At 40.1% G+C, this 24,477-nt stretch overlaps 2 long non-coding RNA genes across 2 annotated transcripts; both read right to left on the bottom strand.

Annotated features, from left to right (window-relative positions):
- Positions 1-413: 413 nt before the first annotated feature.
- LOC133564983 (uncharacterized) lies at positions 414-858 on the bottom strand. Its single transcript, XR_009809398.1, has 2 exons — positions 784-858; positions 414-667 (listed from the first exon to the last, which is right to left on the bottom strand). It is a non-coding gene; the product is annotated as an uncharacterized LOC133564983 (long non-coding RNA).
- A 2,979-nt stretch (positions 859-3,837) lies between these two features.
- LOC133564982 (uncharacterized) lies at positions 3,838-9,881 on the bottom strand. The gene is made up of 5 exons (XR_009809397.1): positions 9,781-9,881; positions 9,109-9,243; positions 5,645-5,720; positions 4,653-4,730; positions 3,838-4,119 (listed from the first exon to the last, which is right to left on the bottom strand). It is a non-coding gene; the product is annotated as an uncharacterized LOC133564982 (long non-coding RNA).
- Between the last annotated feature and the right edge of the window lie 14,596 nt (positions 9,882-24,477).

Here is a 24,477-nt window from a genome sequence, read left to right as displayed (position 1 = left end):
TGACATCACAGAGTGTTTAAGATTTCAGGTTCATGTGACATATGACAACCATGACGTCACAGAGTGTTTAAGATTTCAAGTTTATGTGACATATGATGACCATGACGTCACAGAGTGTTTAAGATTTCAAGTTTGTGAAATATGACAACCATGACATCACAGAGTGTTAAAGATTTCAGGTTCATGTGACATATGAGGCTAATGACATCAGAGACTTAACAAAACCACCTGAGTTGGTTTAGTTGATGTGTTGTCATTTAAAAAAAAATCCCAATCCCATGCTACTGTAATCTAAAACCAAGAAGAGTTTAAAAGAAACATGGGTAAAAATGTAATTGTCGACTAAGTGTAACTGAATTGTTTTTGTGGATTTTGTCGCTAAGAATTATCTGGAATAAATACAAAACGCTTGCTGTTTATTTTGCTTTTTTAATTGCTGGTAACATACTCAAACTACCACAGAAGATGTGGGAAAACATTTTTTTTCCCTTTTTTTAATATAATTCTGTTATGGATGTAGTACTTGATGGCAAGCCAATCTCTGTCCTGTAGAGCTACTAGTTCTTTATGGAGGCAGGCTTCACAATCTTTTTTACCTGGTACTTTGTTGCCAGTTACAAAATGCAACATGTGTCATTCAACTGCTTCCACTTCTTCCCCTTTGCACCTGTCATAAAGGAGACAAAATACAATTTCTTACTGAAGGAATAATGACTATAACACAGTGAAAAGGTGCAAAACGTAATATAATATTCTAGTAAATGATGTGGATTATTTATTTACCCCGCTTTGGAGTGGACCAAGTGGAAGAAGCTTGAGACATACCTACTTCCAGCGATTTGTCCTGCTGTCAATCTGAAAGGAAGAATTAGAAAACTGTAAAAGTAAACATTTAACATATTGTGCTTTGTGAAGTAGCGGAGTATATGTGTTGTCTGTCTATTTATGAATAATGCAGACGAGGAGTGTTGGCTGAGTTCTTAACGTTTGCTTTCAGAGCGTGCATATCACAACATACAAGATGCCGTCATGGCAACACAACCTATACCGGGCTACCGCGCATGCTCGTCACTCCTGTTGCATGCTGGGTAGGGTAGTTCTTTTTTTCCTGGCTCATAACATCACAATATAGTACCATGTATATGCGTTCAGTTTATCAAAGCACCAAGCAAACAGATATGGTCATAATTATTTTAAGTCCACTACGCAGAATAAACACAACATTATTAATATTGCTACTACGGATAATTTGATCAAAAATTCCCTAAAACAGCCCACTACCTATAATATAAGTTTTTTAAACATAAGATCCCTGATAAAAAAAAAAAATGTTTCTGCTGTTACCTCAGAAATTGCATGTTCAGATGTTATGATTGTGGCTCAGAGATTTGTATGTAGATTATATTTATTTTCCATAACAAACAGGATCACTTAAATACCCTGGCAGTGGCAATAAGCTTAAATGTTTGTATTTACATTTTTTGAGTTGATTTTCATAAAATTTGCTATTTAACTGCTACTGTTTAACAAGGACTGATTTAAATTGTGTTTGCACAACAAATGTTTTGGCGCTTTTGTTCATGTGGGAGAATATTCCAATAAAGGTGCACTATACACTACTTTTGAATTCATTATTGGGCTTTGCGTATACAATGCATTTAATCGCGATTAATAAGAGAAATAGTGCGATTAACTTCGATTAAAAATTTTAATCATTGCCCAGCCCTAATATATATACAAACCCCGTTTCCATAAAAGTTGGGAAATTGTGTTAGATGTAAATATAAACTGAATACAATGATTTGCAAATCCTTTTCAACCCATATTCAATTGAAAGCATTACAAAGACAACATATTTGATGTTCAAACTCAAACTTTTTTTTTTTGCAAATAATAATTAACTTTGAATTTCATGGCTGAAACACGTGCCAAAGTAGTTGGGAAGGGGCATGTTCACCACTGTGTTACATCACATTTTCTTTTAACAACACTCAATAAACGTTTGGGAACTGAGGAAACTAATTGTTGAAGTTTTGAAAGTGGAATTCTTTACCATTCTTGCTTGATGTACAGCTTAAGTTGTCGTGTTTTACGCTTCATAATGCGCTACACATTTTCGATGGGAGACATGTCTGGACTGCAGGCGGGCAAGGAAAGTACCCACACTCTTTTACTACGAAGACACGCTGTTGTAACACGTGGCTTGGCATTGTTTTGCTGAAATAAGCAGGGGCGTCCATGATAATGTTGCTTGGATGACAACATATGTTGCTCCAAAACCTGTATGGACCATTCAGCATTAATGGTGCCTTCTCAGATGTGTAAGTTACCCATGCCTTGGGCACTAATACACCCCCATACCATCACACATGCTGGCTTTTGAACTTTGCGCCGGATGGTTATTTTCCTCTTTGTTCCGGAGAACACCACGTCCACAATTTCCATATATAATTTGAAATGTGGACTCGTCAGACCACAGAACACTTTTCCACTTTGCATCAGTCCATCTTAGATGAGCTCGGGCCCAGCGAAGCCCGCGGCGTTCCTCTGTGTTGTTGATAAATGGCATTTGCTTTGCATAGTAGAGTTTTAACTTGCATTTACAGATGTAGCGACCAACTGTAGTAACTGACAGTGGTTTTCTGAAGTATTTCTGAGCCCATGTGGTGATATCTTTTACACACTGATGTCGGTTTTTAATGCAGTACATCGCTTACGTGCAGTGATTTCTCCAGATTCTCTGAACCTTTTGATAATTTTACGGACCGTAGATGGTAAAATCCCTAAATTCTTTGCAAAAAAAATGTTTAGCAGTTTTAACATCAAATATGTTGTCTTTGTAGCATATTCAACAGTATTGGGGTTGAAAATTCTTTGCAAATAATTGTATCCTGTTTATATGTACATCTAACACAATTTCCCAACTCATATGGAAACGGGGTTTGAATGTATTTATATATATATAGCCTATTATTTGCGCACTATTTACAAGTTATGTACCAAAAACACGACCACCGAAAAAATACTTTGATCAATGAAAACAGCGCTGCAGAAACCGGCTGTAAACAAGATGCACTGCATTTTCTGAATTGAAACACTCATTTTAAAGCTTTGACATTAACATTTTAACACACACTAATCTGGTTCAGAAAATATGAGGACCTTATATGAAACACACCTAGGTCTTTCTTGGTTCAAACAATATGAGGACATGACGAGTGCTCACATGTAGAATTTATGTTGTTGACTTGTAACATCTCCTGTTTTGCTAAACATGAGTTCCAAACTCCCTACTGACTAACATGGATGTACCCTTACGAAAATGTTGTCATATAAACTGATCTGTGAGAGATTAAAATTAATAAATGTTTTTCAAAATATAGGTTGGGTCAAATTTAGAGCAGATATAGTAAAAATAGACATGTAATAACCTGTTGGAGGGATGAAATCGGTTTATGGCTGTCATCTGAATCTAGAGAATGTTGAGATAGAACCTTAACAGTTGGTTTCTGCAACAAAACACAAAAATATAATGTCATAACTAATTAATTATAACATTATCACCACTTTTTGTTGATAAAAATCTGAGCATACAATGCCAGATAAAGGGTAAAGATTATTACAGAGTTTCAGCTCTTAGACAATTCATTAAGAATGTAACACACTCAAAAATCTGGTTCAGAAAATATGAGGACCTGAATTGAGACACTCATTTTAAAGCTTTGACATTAACATTGTAACACACATTTTCTGGTTCAGAAAATATGAGGACATTATATGAAACACACCTAAGTCTTTCTTGCTTCAAACAATATAAGGACATGACGAGTGCTCACATGTAGAATTTATGTTGTTGACTTGTAACATCTCCTGTTTTGCTAAACATGAGTTCTAAACTTTCTACTGACTAACATGGATGTACCCTTGCGAAAAAGTTGTCATATAAACTGATCTGTGAGAGATTAAAATAAATAAATGTCTTTCAAAATATAGGTTGGGTCAAATTTAGAGCAGATATAGTAAAAATAGACATGTAATAACCTGTTGGAGGGATGAAGTCAGTTAATGGCTCACATCTGAATCTGGAGAATGTTGAGATGGAACCTCAACAGTTGGTTTCTGCAACAAAACACAAAAATATAATGTCAGAACTAATTAATTATAACATTATCAGCACTTTTTGTTGATAAAACTCTGAGCATACAATGCCAGATAAATAGTAAAGATTATTACAGAGTTTCAGCTCTTAGACAATTAATTAAGAATATAAAACACACTAAAATCTGGTTCAGAAAATATGAGGACCTGAATTGAGACACTCATTTTAAAGCTTGGACATTAACATTGTAACACACACTAATCTGGTTTAGAAAATATGAGGACCTTATAGGAAACACACCTAAGTCTTTCTTGGTTCAAACAATATAAGGACATGACGAGTGGTCACATGTAGAATGTATGTTGTTGACTTGTAACATCTCCTGTTTTGCTAAACATGAGTTCCAAACTCCTTACTGACTAACATGGATGTACCCTTACGAAAATGTTGTCATATAAACTGATCTGTGAGAGATTAAAATTAATAAATGTCTTTCAAAATATAGGTTGGGTCACATTTAGAGCAGATATAGTAAAAATAGACTTGTAATAACCTGTTGGAGGGATGAAGTCGGTTTATCGCTCACATCTGAATCTGGAGAATGTTGAGATAGAACCCCAACAGTTGGTGTCTGCAACAAAACACAAAAATATAATGTAAGAACTAATTAATTATAACATTAACAACCACTTTTGGTTGATAATATTCTGAGCATATAATTCTACATAAACAGTAAAGATTATTATAGCGTTTTAGCTCTTGGACTATTATTTAAGAATGTAACATTCACTAAAATGTGGTTCAGAAAATATGAGGACCTGGATTGAAACACTCATTTTAAAGCTTTGAATTAAACATTGTAACACACACTAATGTGGTTCAGAAAAATATGAGGACCTTATATGAAACACACTGAAGTCTTTTTTAGTTCAAACAATATGAGTACATGACAAGTGATCACATATAGAATTCATGTTGCTGACCTGTAACATCTGTTTTGCTAAACATGAGTTGTAAATTCCACAGACTAACATGGATTTACGCTTAAAAAAATGTTGTCATATAAACTGATCTGTGAGAGGTTAAAAGGATTAAATGTATTTTGAAGTATAGGTTGTGTCAAGTTTTTAGCAGATATAGGGCAGCACGGTGGAACAGGGGTTAGTGCATGTGCGTCACAAATCGAAGGTCCTGAGTAGTCCTGAGTTAAATCCTGGGCTCGTGATCTTTCTGTGTGGAGTTTGCATGTTCTCCCCGTGACTGCGTGGGTTCCCTCCGGGTACTCCGGCTTCATCTTACCTCCAAAGACATGCACCTGGGGATAGGTTGATTGGCAACACTAAATTGGCCCTAGTGTGTGAATGTGAGTGTAAATGTTGTCTATTTGTGTTGGCCGTGTAATGAGGTGGCGACTTGTCCAGGGTGTACTCCGCCTTCCGCCCGAATGCAGCTCAGATAGGCTCAAGCACACCCCGCCAACCCAAAAAAGGGACAGGTAGTAGAAAATGGATGGATGGATGGATAGTAAAATAGTCAAGTAATAACCTGTTGGAGGGATGAAGTCGGTTTATCGCTCACATGAGTCTGGAGAATGTTGAGATAGAACATCAACAGTTGGTGTCTGCAACAAAACACATAAAAATAATGTTAGAACTTATTAATTATAACATTATCAGCACTTTTTGTTGTTAACATTATGAGCATATAATGCCAGATAAATAGTAAAGATATTTATAGAGGGTTTCTGTCTCTTGTCCCGCTCATGTCTTGAGATGAACTTCCCTCGGTACTCGACCACAAAAGAACCTTTTTAAATTGATGCAAGAGTAAATACACCATATCCTGATAAAACAGTTTATCAATTAACAATGTTTGGAATATCTGTTTTAAAAAGGAATAATAATAGTCGTTACTTGACTAAAAATTCAATTACAAACAGAATTACTCTTTCATAAATGTAAATAATTATTAAATTAAGTACAAACCCCGTTTCCATATGAGTTGGGAAATTGTGTTAGATGTAAATATAAACAGAATACAATGATTTGCAAATCCTTTTCAAGCCATATTCAGTTGAATATGCTACAAAGACAACATATTTCATGTTCAAACTGATAAACATTTTTTTGGTGCAAATAATCATTAACTTTAGAATTTGATGCCAGCAACACGCAACAAACAAGTTGGGAAAGGTGGCAATAAATACTGATAAAGTTAAGAAATGCTCATCAAACACTTATTTGGGACATCCCACAGGTGTGAAGGCTAATTTGGAACAGGTGGGTGCCATGATTGGCTATAAAAACAGCTTCCCAAAAAATGCTCAGTGTTTCACAGGAAAGGATGGGGCGAGGTACACCCCTTTGTCCACAACTGTGTGAGCAAATAGTCAAACAGTTTAAGAACAACGTTTCTCAAAGTGCAATTGCAAGAAATTTAGGGATTTCCACATCTACGCTCCATGATATCATCAAAAGGTTCAGAGAATCTGGAGAAATCACTCCACGTAAGCGGCATGTCTGGAAACTAACATTGAATAACCGTGACCTTCCATCCCTCAGACGGCACTGTATCAGAAACCAACATCAATCTCTAAAGGATATCACCACATGAGTTCAGGAACACTCCAGAAAACCACTGTCACTAAATACAGTTTGTTGCTATATTGGGGCGGTATAGCTCGGTTGGTAGAGTGGCCGTGCCAGCAACTTGAGGGTTGCAGGTTCGATTCCCACTTCCGCCATCCTAGTTACTGCCGTTGTGTCCTTGGGCAAGACACTTTACTCACCTACTCCCAGTGCCACCCACACTGCTTTAAATGTAACTTAGATATTGGGTTTCACTATGTAAAGCGCTTTGAGTCACTAGAGAAAAGCGCTATATAAATATAATTCACTTCACTATATCTGTAAGTGCAAGTTAAAGATCTATTATGCAAAGCGAAAGCCAATTATCAACATCCAGAAACGCCGCCGGCTTCTCTGGGCCCGAGATCATCTAAGATGGACTGATGCAAAGTGGAAAGGTGTTCTGTGGTCTAACGAGCCCACATTTCAAATTGTTTTTGGAAATATTCGACACCGTTTCATCCGGACCAAGGGGGAAGCGAACCATCCAGACTGTTATCGACGCAAAGTTGAAAAGCCAGCATCTGTGATGGTATGGGGGTGCATTAGTGCCCAAGGCATGGGTAACTTACACATCTGTAAGTTACCCATCTGTTTGGAACAACATTTGCTGCCATTTAAGCGCCGACTTTTTCATGTACGCCCCTGCTTATTTCAGCAAGACAATGCCAAGCCACATTCAGCACATGTTCAGCTTCATAAAAAAGAGTGCAGGTACTTTCCTGGCCGGCCTGCAGTCCTATCAAAAATGTGTGGCGCATTATGAAGCGTAAAATACGACAGAGGAGACCCCGGACTGTTGAAGGACTGAAGCTCTACATAAAACAAAAATGGGAAAGAATTCCACCTTCCAAGCTTCAACAATTAGTTTCCTCAGTTCCCAAACGGTTATTGAGTGTTGTTGAAAGAAAAGGTGATGTAACACAGTGGTGAACATGCCCTTTCCCAACTACTTTGGCACGTATTGCAGCCATGAAATTCTAAGTTAATTATTATTTGTAAAAAAAATTATTCCGTTTGGATTTACATCTAACACAATTTCCCAACTCATATGGAAACGGGGTTTGTAATTAATGTGTTACTTGAAAAAGAAAAGTTTTAAATATCTAGCATATGCAGTTGAGAGACATTTCATGAGAGCAGAGTGTGTGTGTGCCTTCAAAAAGCTGTGCCTTTTGCCAAGTGACGTGAGACTTCAGCGCCCAGACATAGCAGAATAGTTCAGCTGTATTTTTTAGCTTAGCAGTGGCAGTTAAGATAGTTCTGTTGAATGGTTTTGTTTGCGTGTGGATGAGGCCTCTTTCTATTTGATATCGTGTTCGTAATTACTTCCGGGGGTTGCTTTCATTAGTAAAAAGATATTACCTGCACTAACCCTTTTGTGCTTCTAACGCTGTCTTGTTGACATACAATCACATCAAAAGTAGCATGCCAGATTACATAAAACGCATCGTAACAGCGTTGTAGCGTACATAAAAGTTATTAGATTACTCGTTACCGGTAAAAGTAACAGCATTAGTAACATCGTTTTCATATTATACCATCCATCCATCCATCCATCATCTTCCGCTTTTCCGAGGTTGGGTCGCGGTGGCAGCAGCCTAAGCAGGGAAGCCCAGACTTCCCTCTCCCCAGCCACTTCGTCTAGCTCTTCCCGGGGGATCCCGAGGCGTTCCCAGGCCAGCCGGGAGACATAATCTTCCCAACGTGTCCTGGGTCTTCCCCGTGGCCTCCTACCAGTTGGACGTTCCCTAAACACCTCCCTAGGGAGGCGTTCGGGTGGCATCCTGACCAGATGCCCGAACCACTTCATCTGGCTCCTCTCCATGTGGAGGAGCAGCGGCTTTACTTTGAGTTCCTCCCGGATGGCAGAGCTTCTCACCCTATCTCTAAGGGAGAGTCCTGCCACACGGCGGAGGAAACTCATTTGGGCCGCTTGTACCCGTGATCTTATCCTTTCGGTCATGACCCAAAGCTCATGACCATAGGTGAGGATGGGAACGTAGATCGACCGGTAAATTGAGAGCTTTGCCTTCCGGCTCAGCTCCTTCTTCACCACAACGGATCGGTACAACGTCCGCATTACCGAAGACGCCACACCGATCCGCCTGTCGATCTCACGATCCACTCTTCCCTCACTCGTGAACAAGACTCCGAGGGGCCATAGAGGTCGGGTGCATTGTGAGCTGGGCGGCAGCCGAAGGCAGGGCACTTGGCGGTCCGATCCTCGGCTACAGAAGCTAGCTCTTGGAACGTGGAACGCTGTTATTCCAAACACTTCTAATTAAAGCCATATAATACAACCTCTATTAGACTGTAAGGAAATGATCCAAATGAGATGTTGATACAGTTACCATTGATATGTTACATAACAAGACATACCTTTCCAATCATTGATCCACTGGGCCTTAAAACAAGACTTGTCACATCCAGATCAAATAAACTCGGTGGCTTCAGCCTCAGGATTACGTCTCGCTCTTCTTTTGGACACGATGTCTATATCATGTGTTGATGCGCCTAACAAATATCCACACATAAAAATTAAAAAAGTCAGTGACACAGAAATAAAACAAAGAACTAAACCCTTCAAAAACTGTTAAATTTAGGCTCAATGCAGACATGAAGCTTCTCAAACAAAGTACTAATGTAACAATATCAGTAACATGCCAACTCCACAGTGCTTATCAGCTTGAAATATTTGTATTTGACAAAAAGTATAAACAATTTGAAGAACTCTAGTCTGTCTTGTTTAAAATTAAGAAAAGGTTTACTTGCATAGTGATCAAGGGTGATGGGTCAAATGCAGAGAATAATTTCCCCACACCTAGTGTGTGACAATCACTGCTACTTATAATCTTCCATGCAACTTTAAAAAAAATTTTTTTTAATGCCTTGGCCTTGGCCCAGAACTGAAATGCTTTATTTAACCTCATAAAATCAAATCTGGTTGCAATTAATAACAAAAAACATTTAACTGTTCTTTATAATGAACTATTTTCCTATGTTAAAAAACATTGGTGAATTTAATTACGTTAAACTCCATTTTATGCTCACCTGATTCAACCATGCTGTCGAAGACTGTCAAAGATGGTTTGTGGCCAAGATAGATGTCCCCCTTCTGGTGATGCAGGTCCCGGAAGTGCTGTTCACTGAGCGCCCTGTTGTGCTCAAAATCGTGTGTGAAGTTTTGTATTTCGCTTATAAGTGGTCCTTTTGGAAAACCCTTTTTATATATATTCAATATTAAGTGTGATACGTGAACTGTATAACTTCCATGAGGAAAATAATAAACTAGTGATTTAGCCCTCTGTTAGGATCCCGACATCATCCACCGGCCAATCAGGCAGCGCCTAACTGAAAATTGGACCAATCAGACGCCGAGACTCTTCAGAGTGGGCGGAAGTAACCATCTTGAACACCATGTAAAATGAATACCTCCAAAAACAATCGCCAATTGAATACAAAATTTGTCCCAAAGATAAAAATACCAAAATCATGTGCTATTGTAACCATTTGAAAATATTAAATACTGTATGTAGTTTGAATTGCATTTGAATTATTGCCTTTGTCTCAATCAAAGTTGAGGGTTGTTTTTTTGGGGTTTTTTGGTAGGGGGTGGAGTGGGGGGGGGGAGGCATTTATGCAAAAACCTACATTTCAGGCACATTTAAATTAATTATTGTGCGGCATTGTATTTTAGTCAACATAATAGCAAAAAGCCCAATACAGTAAAATACTGAATCAAACCGATTAAATCATCACCATAATCCCTTTATTACTAATTGTCTTGCCCAAATCCTCTCCAGATAAACCAAATGAATAGATAAAACTAACATAAAAAAGGTTGAGATCATCAGATCAGTTGAACATGTGTTATTTGATTTAGATTTCAAAAGTATGTTTATTGCTGTAATGATTAGAGGTTTTTCAAAATGTTGGAGTGTGTGAGTTTCTGACCCACATGACATATGAGGACATATGACATATGAGGACAAGTGTGTGTGTGTGTGTGTCATAATAGCAAAGATGGCCACTAGGGGCAAAATCGAAGTTGAGCAAAAAAATTAAACACACTTTCACACACTTTTTCTGAAAATTTGACAAATGAAGACTTCAGAGATTTTTGGTCTGGGAACATGCTGGGAGGGTCTAGAACACGATAGCATTGCGGGAAATATGGGGACATGGAAAATGTCCCCATATTTCAACAGGTCCTCATATGTAAGGTGAAATTTCATAAAAATGTCCCCATATGTCACTTTGACAAACGCACACACACACAAGACACATTTACCTAAACACACACACTCACACGCACATACAAGAAAGACACAATTATCTACAGACACACACACCACACACATGTGTAAACACTCACACACATACACACAGATTCAAACACACACACACACAGTATTGTGAGGGTGCTCCTCTGCTCTATGCTGCCATCTAGAGGCTGTGAGTGCATGACATGAGGAGGGGAGGGGGGGGGGAGGGTAATGACACGCTCCATAACACCCTCACCTTTCAAAAGCGTCCATTGTGATTCCCGTCACACATGCTGACATGTCGGTGGGAGGATGCTGAGAGGAGGGGGGGTAGTGGGCGGGGTCACGGGTCGCCACACTGAGACCATTCTGGCAAGGCGGCGTGCGCCATACATCACACGTGACACGTCATTTGTCACTGGCTGCTTTGTCACACGGCGTGTCGGCCAATCCTAATTGACGCAGGCGAGCGGCCGTTTCTTTTAGCATTTTGGGAAGAACGACCAAACGTCGATTCCCTTCCGCTGACTTGAGGCGAGGGTCGCTCACGTCACTCAGCGCTCACACACCAGCCGTGTTTGTTTACTTCCTGCGTCTGAGCTGACTGTGTTTGACCATCGCTACTGTTTTTGTTTTTTTTCCGCCGACACAATAGCGCTGCTTTGATAAGAGCTGGAAAACACGCTGCTGGTGTAAATAGGAGAAGATACAGTAGTCAGTGCATCAAAGGGAGGACGGTGGGGAATACACTTTGTCGACCAAAGCGCGGGGAAGAACGGAGTTTTAGACTCTCTGCAAGGATGTCGGCATATTTCTATGGAAATTTGAGTCCAGAGATCACAGATAGAGGACCTGGGGCCTCATGTACAAACCCCGTTTCCATATGAGTTGGGAAATTGTGTTAGATGTAAATTTAAACAGAATGCAATGATTTGCAAATCCTTTTCAACCCATATTCAGTTGAATATGCTACAAAGACAACATATTTGACGTTCAAACTCATAAACTTTATTTTTTTTTTGCAAATAATAATTAACTTAGAATATCATGGCTGCAACACGTGCCAAAGTAGTTGGGAAAGGGCATGTTCACCACTGTGTTACATCACCTTTTCCTTTAACAACACTCAATAAACGTTTGGGAACTGAGGAAACTAATTGTTGAAGCTTTGAAAGTGGAATTCTTCCTCATTCTTGTTTTAGTCGTTCAACAGTCCGGAGTCTCCGCTGTCGTATTTTACGCTTCATAAAGCGCCACACATTTTCGATAGGAGACAGGCCTGGACTGCAGGCGGGCCAGGAAAGTACCCGCACTCTTTTTTTACGAAGCCGCACTGTTGTAACACTTGTCTTGCTGAAATAAGCAGGGGCGTCCATGATAATGTTGCGTGGATCACAACATATGTAGCCCCAAAACCTGTATGGACCATTCAGCATTAATGGTGCCTTCACAGATGTGTAAGTTACCCATGCCTTGGGCACTAATACACCCCCATACCATCACAGATGCTGGCTTTTGAACTTTGCATCTATAACAATCCGTATGGTTATTTTCCTCTTCGTTCTGGAGGACACCAGGTCCTCTGTTTCCAAATACAATTTGAAATGTGGACTCGTCAGACCACAGAACACCTTTCCACTTTGCATCAGTCCATCTTAGGTGAGCTCAGGCCCAGTTTCAGGATATTGGTGATAAATGGGTTTGGCTTTGCATAGTAGAGTTTCAACTTGCACTTACAGATGTAGCGACCAACTTTAGTTACTGACAGTGGTTTTATGAAGTGTTCCTGAGCCCACGTGGTGATATCCTTTACACACTGATGTCGGTTTTTGATGCAGTACCGCCTGAGGGATCAAAGGTCCGTAATATCATCACTTAGGTGCATTGGTTTCACGAGATTCTCTGAACTTTTTGATGATTTTACGGACCGTAGATGGTAAAATCCCTAAATTCCTTGCAATAGCTGGTTGAGAAATGTTGTTCTAAAACTGTTCGACAATTTGCTTACAAATTGGTGACCCTCACCCCATCCTTGTTTGTGAATTACTTAGCATTTCATGGCAGAAGCTTTTATACCCAATCATGCCACACACCTGTTCCCAATTAGCCTGCACACTTTAGGGATGTTCCAAATAGGTGTTTGATAAGAATTTCTCAACTTTATCAGTATTTATTGCCACATTTCCCAACTTCTTTGTCACATGTTGCTGGCATCAAATTCTAAAGTTAATGATTATTTGCAAAAAAAACATGTTTATCAGTTTGAACATCAAATATGTTGTCTTTGTAGCATATTCAACTGAATATGGGTTGAAAATGATTTGTAATCATTGTATTCCGTTTATATTTACATCTAACACAATTTCCCAACTCATATGGAAACGGGGTTTGTATATGTCTCCGTTATCCATAGGTTTATCTATAACCCATAAAGTAGGCAGAAAGGGAGCTGTTTCTCAGCATGCGTTTATTCCAGCCGGCACGTTAATACACTGACACACAACATCCGGATTCCCATCATGCATTGCTTCAAAACTAGGGCAAGTAGTAATGTCCAAAAACAGAACAGAGACGAAGCAGAAGAACGAAGAAGAGACATGGCGACGACGAATAAGAAGAGGAAGTACGCTTCCAAGTTCCAAAATGTTTGGAAAAAATTATTTCAGTTCATCCAGGACAGCTCGGAAGGGAAGGGGTATGCTGCCCCCCCCCCCCCCCCCCCCCGCCCCCACCTCAAAAGCGTGCGCCCCCCACACCACCACATCCCCACCCCCGTCTCCGGAATTCGGAGGTTTCAACGTTGGCAATTGTGATCCAATGTCAGTTGGCGAAGAAAAATCCATCAATTCGCCGCGCCGCTTTATAAGCCACAGGGTTCAAAGCGTAGGAAAAAAGTAGCGGCTACTAGCCCGGAAAATATGGCGTATATAATAGACAGCATCCGGATTCCCATCATGCGTTGCTTCAAAACCACGGAAAGTAGTCCAAAAAAACCAGAGACGAAGCAGAAGAACGAAGCAGAGACATGGTGACGATAAGTGAGAAGAAGAAATACGCTTGCAATTTCCAAAATAATTGGAAAAAAATAATTTCAGTTCATCCAGGACAGCTCGGAGGGGAAGAGGTATGCTGCCTTCAAATTTTTGTAGATCAGACTTCTCCATTGAACACGGTGTCCGAACAGATATACTCATTCATGAATGGATTATTTATATATCCATCCATCCATCCATTTTCTACCACTTATTCCCTTTGGGGTCGCGGGGGGCGCTGGTGCCTATTTCAGCTACAATCGGACGGAAGGCGGTATACACCCTGGACAAGTCGCAAACTCATCGCAGGGCCAAGGATTATTTATATATATATATATATATATATATATATATATATATATATATATATATATATATATATATATATATATATATATATATATATATAATAAATACTTGAAAAGATATACACCCCCCGCTACCAAAGACAGCACGCGCCCCCCACTCCACCTCATCCCTACCCCCATCTCCCGAATTCAGAAGTTTCAAGGTTGGCAAGTATGATCCAATGGCAGTTGGCGAAGAAAAATCCATCAATTCGCCGCGCCGTTTTATAAGCCGCAGGATACAAAGCGTAGGAAAAAAAAAGTAGCGGCTACTAGCTGGGAAAATATGGTATTTAATAGACAGCAGGCCATTAAATGGGAAGGAATAAGAGCAGAGGGGGAGGAGCCTGGCCGACAGCAGATACTAGGATGCCCACAATGGTACGTCCGTCAATCTGTGACATCACAAATGGCCGCTTGTTAAAAAAAAGGACTGCAAAACACGGAGTTCAGACGCGCCCCAGAAGTGTGTCTGGATACTTGTGTGTCTTTTAGGCAGTGTGTGTATAGTGTAGTGTACGGAACAAAAATATATATTGCCGCCATTGCACACAAATCACATAACGGCGAGATGCAAGATAATGTCGGGCTATTATTCTTTCAAATGGACATTTTTTTTCTTTTTATCGGCGTATAAGCTTATTTGCTTTCCGGCCAAGCGCTAGATGAGGAGATAGCTCTCGTATGTATCAAGTATGAACCAAGAGTGGGGAGAGGATAAGCGCCGTTCCACAATCTGCAAAAAAAAAGGTGCATATCTCCAGAAGCCACCTGTGTTACCAAAGCACAAAGATCGAGTCTGTTCCAGTTTATATGTTGGAAAGTTGGAATCAACAACTAACTATTTAGCCTTTCCGTGGATGCTAAGGAGATTTAAAGGCACTTTTTCCCATCACATCGAATTTGCAAGATTGATTTTCAAAGTACCGTATTTCCTTGAATTGACGCCGGGTATTAAGTATGCGCCTGCCTAGAATTACTGCCGGGTCAAACTCGTTTCACGAAATAATTAGCGCATGCTTAGCATTACCGTCGGCTCAGATTTAACGCTGGGTCAAACTCGTTTCACAAAATATTATTTTTATTAGCACATATCTAGAATTCCCGCCGGGTCAAACTCGTTTCGCAAAATAATTAGCATATGCCTCGGATTTCCACCGGGTCAAACTCGTCACGTCACGAGTGAAGTGAAGTGAAGTGAATTATATTTATATAGCGCTTTTCTCTAGTGACTCAAAGCGCTTTACATAGTGAAACCCAATATCTAAGTTACATTTAAACCAGTGTGGGTGGCACTGGGAGCAGGTGGGTAAAGTGTCTTGCCCAAGGACACAACGGCATTGACTAGGATGGCGAAAGCGGGAATCGAACCTGCAACCCTCAAGTTGCTGGCACGGCCGCTCTACCAACCGAGCTAAACCGCCCCTGTCGTCACTTCACCTGTCGTCATTTTCAAAATGGAGGAGGCTGATTTCAATCATTTGAAATCGCATAAAGGGAAGAAGATTAAGAGCTATTCAGTAGGATTTAAGGTCCAAGCTATTGAATATGCTAAAAAGAACAGTAAGCAGCTATGTTTTATTAATATACCGTAGCTGCGTGTGTCAAATATGAGTCATTAAAGGGGAACATTATCACCAGACCTATGTAAGCGTCAATATATACCTTGATGTTGCAGAAAAAAAGACCTTATATATTTTTAACCGATTTCCGAACTCTAAATGGGTGAATTTTGGCGAATTAAACGCCTTTCGGAGCGATGACGTCAAAACGTGACGTCACCTAGGTAGTCAACCGTCATTTTCTCAAACACATTACACGCAGCAAGTCAAATCAGCTCTGTTATTTGCCGTTTTTTCGACTATTGTACCGTACCTTGGAGACATCATGCCTCGTCGGCGTGTTGTCGGAGGGTGTAACAACACGATCAGGGACGGATTCAAGTTGATTTACGTAGAATGTGCATCGATTAGCACGGCATGCTAATCGTTTGGTCTGCACATTTCACCGCCGATGCTAAGACAGACATGGCACAGAGATGTATGGATATCCTGCAGATGCATTTCCAACGATAAAGTCTACGAAATCACAAAGGTGAGTTTTGTTGATGTTGTTGACTTATGTGCTAATCAGACATATTTGGTCGCGGCATGACTGCCAGCTAATCGATGCTAACATGCTATTTAGGCTAGCTGTATGTACATTTGTAGCCATATTTGCATCCAGCGTTTCCCTCCACCCGCATTTAATGCCAAACAAACACTTACCAATCGACGGATTTAAGTTGCTCCAGTGTCAATGCGAAAGTCCCGATCGTTTGGTCTGCACATTTTACCGGCGATGCTAAGGCAGACATGGCCGAATAGCGTCCATAGCGTCAATAGCTATTCGCTCAATAGCTTCAGTTTCTTCTTCAATTTCATTTTAGCTATCTGCCTACACACTCCAACCATTTGTTTCAATACATGCGTAATCTGTTGAATCACTTAAGCCGCTGAAATACGAGTCTGAATCCGAGCTAATGTCGCTATATCTTGCTGTGCTATCAGCCATGTTTGTTTGTATTGGCGTCACAGGATGACGTCACAGGAAAATGGACGGTGGCTTCACAGATAGCGAAAATCAGGCACTTTAAAGCCTTTTTTCGGGATATTCCATGAAGGGTAAAATTTTGAAAAAAAGTTCGAAAAATAAAATAAGAAACTGGGAACTGATTTTTATTGGTTTTAACCCTTCTGAAATTGTGATAATGTTCCCCTTTAAATTATTCCCGCCTCCTGGTGGTAGAGGGCGCTAGTTCTTTTTTTTTTTTTTTTTTTCTTCTTTGTCATGAAAAAGGGACGTTTTTGTCATGAAAAAGGGAGATTTTTGTGGTTGGTGCAATAATTGTAAGTGTATATTGTGTTTTTTATGTTGATTTAATAAAAATAAAAAATGTATAAACATTTTTTTGATTTATTTATTATTGTTTTTAATAAAAAAATCTTCTGCGGCCCGGTACCAATCGGTGGACCAGTCAACGCTTAGTAATTTGTCCCGCGGCCCGGTCCTTTCTTTTTTTTTTTTTTTTTTTTTCTTTTTCTTTGTCATGAAAAAGGGACGTTTTTGTGGTTGGTGCACTAATTGTAAGGGTATATTGTGTTTTTTATGTTGATTTTATAAAAAATATATATATATATTATTTTTATTATTTATTTTCTTTTAAATAGAAATGAATAAAAAATCATTCTGCGGCCCGGTACCAATCGGGCCACGGCTCGGTACCGGAACGCAGCCCGGTGGTTGGAGGGGGGGGGCTCCTCCCCAAGGTTCTCATAGTCATCATTGTCACTGGCGTCCCACTGGGTGTGAGATTTCCTTGCCCTTATGTGGGTTCTTCCGAGGATGTCATAGTCGTAGTGGTTTGTACAGTCCTTTGAGACATTTGTGATTGAGGGCTATATAAATAAACATTGATTGATTGATAATGTACTTTCATTCGAACTGTACACTGACAACTCTTGTAGTTTTTCACTAATGTCCTTTAGGAAGATTCAAGTTTTTCACAGGTGACACAAACTAAAGCCACAAAAAAACATACTTTCCATCTTAAATGAACGCAATAAAAATGCACCCTTGGCCCCGCCCACACGTCTCTGAGGCGCACACTTCCATGCGTACTGTACACCGCAATGACACACTTGAAGACGGACCATTTCTGTCATCGCAAGCGTTTTTTCCCCAAAACCGGCTCTGATTAAACAGCAGCTTAGCGGGCTTTTAATTTCATGGAAGAACAGACAGCGAGCGATGGGGAGCGAGTGGGAGGAGGAGAGATGAGAGGTGAGGCGAGGCGGGGGAAGGAGGAGAGGACAATGAAGGGATGCACGGACAGGAAGGAGGGCAGAGGGCTGGGGAGGAGATGAACGCCAGAATTTGAAGACACGAGACACGGGGAAGAGGGATGGGCCACTCCACTCAATAAGAGATAACAAAAAAAAATGCAAGATGGAAATAACGGCGAAACATTGATTTGTTTACATTTGTAATGCATACAATTTAAAATAGGAATTTACACACCAGAAAATTAGCATTTGTTGTCGGTCCCTGCTTCTGAAAATATGACTTAGCTTCAGTAATGTTATATAATCATATTGTATTATGCGACGTTTGCTAGGCATGGTGGTGCTCTTTCAGGATGCAGATCAGGTTCGTACACAGCGTAAAGGTGAAAAAATGCTGCTTCATTTAAACTAAAAACGGACTAAATTTTGTGCGAGGCAGAAAAGACAAACCAAAAGCGCTAGCGTGGAAGCTAGGTGTCACGCTTATAAGTTTGTTTTGGGTTTTGGTCAGGTTATGTTTAGTTTTTTTGGACATTTAAGTTCTGTCTTGGCACTTCCTGGTTTGTTTTCGTCTCCATGCCAACTCATTAGTTTTTCACCTGTCATGTCACGTCCCTGTCCTCAGCCTCACACCTGTTTTCACTAATTATCCATCCATCCATCCATCCATCTTCTTCCGCTTATCCGAGGTCGGGTCGCGGGGGCAGCAGCCTAAGCAGGGAAGCCCAGACTTCCCTTTCCCCAACAACTTCGTCTAGCTCTTCCCCGGGGGATCCCGAGGCGTTCCCAGGCCAACGTGTCCTGGGTCTTTCCCGTGGCCTCCTACCGGTTGGACGTGCCCTAAACACCTCCCTAGGGTGGCGTTCGGGTGGCATCCTGACCAGATGCCCGAACCACCTCATCTGGCTCCTCTCGATGTGGAGGAGCAGCGGCTTTACTTTGAGTTCCTCCCGGATGGCAGAGCTTCTCACCCTATCTCTAAGGGAGAGCCCCGCCACCCGGCGGAGGAAACTCATTTCGGCCGCTTGTACCCGTGATCTTATCCTTTCGGTCATGACCCAAAGCTCATGACCATAGGTGAGGATGGGAACGTAGATCGACTGGTAAATTGAGAGCTTTGCCTTCCGGCTCAGCTCCTTCTTCACCACAACGGATCGGTACAACGTCCGCATTACTGAAGACGCCGCACCGATCCGCCTGTCGATCTCACGATCCACTCTTCCCTCCTTAAGTCACTCTTTTCTTCTCTTCATTCTGGGATCTTCACACTCGCACACACGCTACCCATGATGCACCTCCTTCACGCCCTCGTTTATCTAATTTATGCCTTGCTACGCTGTTCATTTTGTCCAAGTAAGTCTTTGTTTATAGTTCATAGCCAATTGTTTTTGTGCAGAGCCCTTTAGTTTATCAATCAATCAATGTTTATTTATATAGCCCCAAATCACAAATGTCTCAAAGGACTGCACAAACCATTACGACTACGACATCCTCGGAAGAACCCACAAAAGGGCAAGGAAAACTCACACCCAGTGGGCAGGGAGAATTCACATCCAGTGGGACGCCAGTGACAATGCTGACTATGAGAAACCTTGGAGAGGACCTCAGATGCGGGCAACCCCCCCCCCCCTCTAGGGGACCGAAAGCAATGGATGTCGAGCGGGTCTAACATGATACTGTGAAAGTTCAATCCATAGTGGCTCCAACACAGCCGCGAGAGTTCAGTTCAAAGCGGATCCAAGACAGCAGCGAGGGTCCCGTCCACAGGAAACCATCCCAAGCGGAGGCGGATCAGCAGCGTAGAGATGTCCCCAACCGATACACAGGCGGGCGTTCCATCCTGGGTCCCGACGAGCGGTCCATCCTGGGTCTCGACTTTGGACAGCCAGTACTTCATCCATGGTCATCGGACCGGACCCCCTCCACAAGGAGAAAAAAGAAAAGAAGCGGCAGATCAACTGGTCCAAAAAGGAGGTCTATTTAAAGGCTAGAGTATACAAATGAGTTTTAAGGTGAGACTTCCCAGCAGATTTCTTGCTGGGACATATGGTATATATATATATATCCATCCATTCATCCATTTTCTACCGCTTATTCTCTTTCGGGGTCGCGGGGGGCGCTGGCGCCTATATATATGTATATATATGTATATATATATATATATATATATATATATATATATATATATATATATATATATATATATATATATATATATATATATATATATATATATATATATAAATGTATATATATGTATATATATATATATATATGTGTATATATAAGTAGATACATATGTGTATATATAAGTATATATATATGTGTATATATATATATATATATATATATATATATATATATACATGTATATATATGTATATATATATATGTGTATATATATATGTGTATATATATATATATATATACATATATATATATATGCCCTGCGATGAGGTGACGACTTGTCCAGGGTGTACCCCACCTTCCGCCCGATTGTAGCTGAGATAGGCGCCAGCGCCCCCCTCGACCCCAAAAGGGAATAAGCGGTAGAAAATGGATATATATATATATATATATATATATATATATATATATATATATATATATATATATTATATATATATATATATATATATATATATATATATATATATATATATATATACAAATTTGTTTTTTTTTTTTTTTAAAGAAAAGGTAAGATCTGAAGGTTTGTCAAAAACCTTGAAGAGAAGGTGAAGAAAGGTTGGAGAAAAAGATCGATTTGCTTGCAGGCAGGTGCAGGTCTTCAATATTTCAAGCACATCAATAATTTAAATTCAAGCTAAAATCTGTGAATACGGTATATGTAATTTATCTTATGTCCCCACATGCTTTCCCTTCCTACACGTGCACACACACACACACACACACACACACATATACACACACACACACACACACACACACACACACACACACACACACACACACACACACACACACACCAGTGCTTTTAGTTAGCGTTTAAATGGAAAAGGGGGAGATTATTAAAGATATCAACCATGGCGATGTGACCAGGGGGCCAAACTGTCACAATGTGTTCCGAGCCGACACACAAGCCAGCCAGCGTGTGCAGCGACTGCAAATAAAAAGCTGTTAAGCCACCAGACTGCAGCAACCCGAGTGTGTGTGTGTGTGTGTGTGTGTGTGTGTGTGTGTGTGTGTGTGTGTGTGTGTGTGTGTGTCTCCCATGCATGTTATAGCTTCCACTACTGGAGTGGTTCAGTCAAAGGTCTCTTTAGCATACAAAAAAGACAATTTGGACGCGGACACACTAAGTAGACGCACACACACTCACACATTCTTTTATAACCGACTTTTTTTTTTTTTTTTTTTAATGCGGGGGCTTGACAATGCACACTAAAGTGCCCAGCCAGTCATTTGCTTTGAAGAGCACGCCGTGGCCTTAAGGAGAAGAGCGCTGTGTGCACCCGCTCACTTTGGCAGCAGAATAATAACAACAATAAATGAATTTTAATGCCAGATCCTCTAAGAGACATGACCTTTACTCGGGGATGGTTAAGCATGGCCCGAGTCAGGATCTGTACCGAAGCCTTTTTTTTTTTTTTTTTTAGACTTTCATCTTGCAGGATGGGCGTGTTAGTGACGTGAGGGGGAGAAGTTAAGGTGTCTTTAGTCGACATCAAATGCCGTGGGGGCCGGGAGCGTTTGCGCTAAATCGCTGAGATGCTGCAACGGTGTGAAAGTCTTTATCCTCACCGGGTGAAAAGTTGGCCCGCACTCCACAACTTTTGCTCAGTACTGTTTGGACCAGATGAGTCGGCAGCTGGCCTGTACTAAAAATAGCTCAAATAGCAACACTTACCAGTGAGCTGCCTCTATTTTAAAGGCCTACTGAAACCCACTACTACCTGATGGTTTATATATCAATGATGAAATATTAACATTGCAACACATGCCAATAAAGCCGGTTTAGTTTACTAAATTGCAATTTTAAATTGATGATAATGCTTATGTTGACGCGTGCTTGTGACTTTATTGGTCGGAGCGGACCTTTTATCCCAGCACCACTCACGGCTAAAAGTCGTCCGGTTTAATCGCATAATTACACAGTATTTTGGACATCTGTGTTGCTGAATTTTTTGCAATTTGTTCAATTAATAATGGAGACGTCAAAGAAGAATGCTGTTGGTGGAAAGCGGTGGATTGCAGCTGCCTTTAGCAACCAAAACACAGCCGGTGTTTCTTTGTTTGTTGTGAAGCTTTAGATCAGGGGTGTCAAACTCAAATACAGAGTGGGCCAAAATTTTAAACGGAACAAAGCCGCGGGCCAAGGTCAAACAAATTAACCTTTTTAATAGGGACCCAAACAAGTTTTGCATTAAATATTGAACAAGCAAGGCTTATATAACTTTAGTGACATGCAAAATCCAGTTTCAAATAATAATAATTAAAAAAATATCAATGGCATACCAAATAAAATTTAAATAAAAATGTTATGCCTTTTTTTCTATTTGCATTTTTCTGAGGTAAATATAATTTTTTTTCCACAGGCTGATAATACATTTGAAAATAAAATAACAATAATGAATGAACCAAACATTCAAGCCTTGAAGTAGCAAGAGAAAATGCATGAATAAAACATTAATTATTGGTCAGTTTGCTGGAAGTTTCCCGGAAGAGTTAGTGCTGCAAGGGGTTCTGGGTATTGTTTCTGTTGTGTTGCGGTGCGGGTGTTCGCCCGAAATGTGTGTGTCATTCTTGTTTGGTGTGGGTTCACAGTGTGGCGCATATTTGTAACAGTGCTAAAGTTGTTTATACGGCCACCCTCAGTGTGACCTGTATGACTGTTGACCAAGTATGCCTTGCATTCACTTGTGCGTGTGTGTAAAAGCCACAAATATTATGTGACACTCTGTTAGTATGGTCTCTTCTTTTTTTTGGTTGAATTTTGAATTTTAAAGAATCGAAATTGAAGATAAACTATGTTTCAAAATTAAATGTTCATTTTTTTCGTGTTTTCTCCTCTTTTAAACCATTCAATTAAGTGTTTTTTTCATCATTTATTCTCTACAAAAAACCTTCCGTAAAAGGAAAAAAAATGTACGACGGAATGACAGACAGAAATACCCATTTTTTTTTATATATATGTAGATTTATTTATTAAAAGTAAATTGAGCATATTGGCTATTTCTGGCAATTTATTTAAGTGTGTATCAAACTGGTAGCCCTTCGCATTAATCAGTACCCAAGAAGTAGCTCTTGGTTTCAAAAAGGTTGGTGACGCCTGGTATAAAACATGTTTGGGGTCAAACTCCTTTTAGCTCAAGGGCCACGTGGAGGAAAATCAGTGCACACGCGGGGCCGGACTATTACAATCATGCCGTTAAAACTAAAAAGAATAACGACAAATTCAGATTGTTTTCTTTGTCCTACTTTGACCAAAAATAGAACAAACTCATTCTGACAATATTACAATAAAAATATAGAGCCATAAATCCATCCATTTCTAATGCTCATTCCCTTTGGGGTCGCGGGGGGCGCTGGTGCCATCTTATCTACAATCGGGCGGAAGGTGCAGTACACCCTGGACAAGTCACCATCTCATCGCAGAAAAATATAGATATAAAGTATAAAGTTTTTGACGGAAAGATAAACAAACAAAAAGCGAGAGCAACAAGGAAGTGCTCTGATTGGTCGGACCAGGGGTAGCCAGATGTGGCTCTTTTGATGACTGCATCTGTCTCTCAGATAAATCTTAGCTTGACATTGCTTAACACGATAAGAAATGAATAATTCCGCTGGTAATCATGATGTTAAAAATAACGTTCAAAATATAAACCATTTTCATGCATTTTAATCCATCCATCTGTTTTCTACCGCACCTGTTCAAGAAATAACAACGTTATTAAAAATAATTAAAGACTTTTTACACTCTAAAAATGTTGGTCTTACTTAAAAAAACGCACGCATTTACTTGTATTCAGTGTTAAAAATTATGATATGGCTCTCACGGAAATGCATTTTAAAATATTTGGCTTTCATGGCTCTCTCAGCCAAAAAGGTTCCCGACCCCTGGGTCAGACCATGAAGGAAACAAAACGAAATGCTGGAACACAGCAAAAACACTCACAAAAAATGTATAGCAGATGGCGTCCACAAAGTAGGTGCGTACTTGAGCTCAGCATGGAAAGAATGGTTAATAGTGACCACTGACAGTGAATATTGGGCCGACAACCAAATGGTGTCGCAAGCTCAACTTCCATCCATCCAT

Source organism: Nerophis ophidion, linkage group LG13 (genome assembly GCF_033978795.1).
Source record: "Nerophis ophidion isolate RoL-2023_Sa linkage group LG13, RoL_Noph_v1.0, whole genome shotgun sequence".
In the NCBI taxonomy this organism is placed as follows: domain Eukaryota; kingdom Metazoa; phylum Chordata; class Actinopteri; order Syngnathiformes; family Syngnathidae; genus Nerophis; species Nerophis ophidion.
This window is presented reverse-complemented; position numbering and strand designations above follow the sequence as displayed.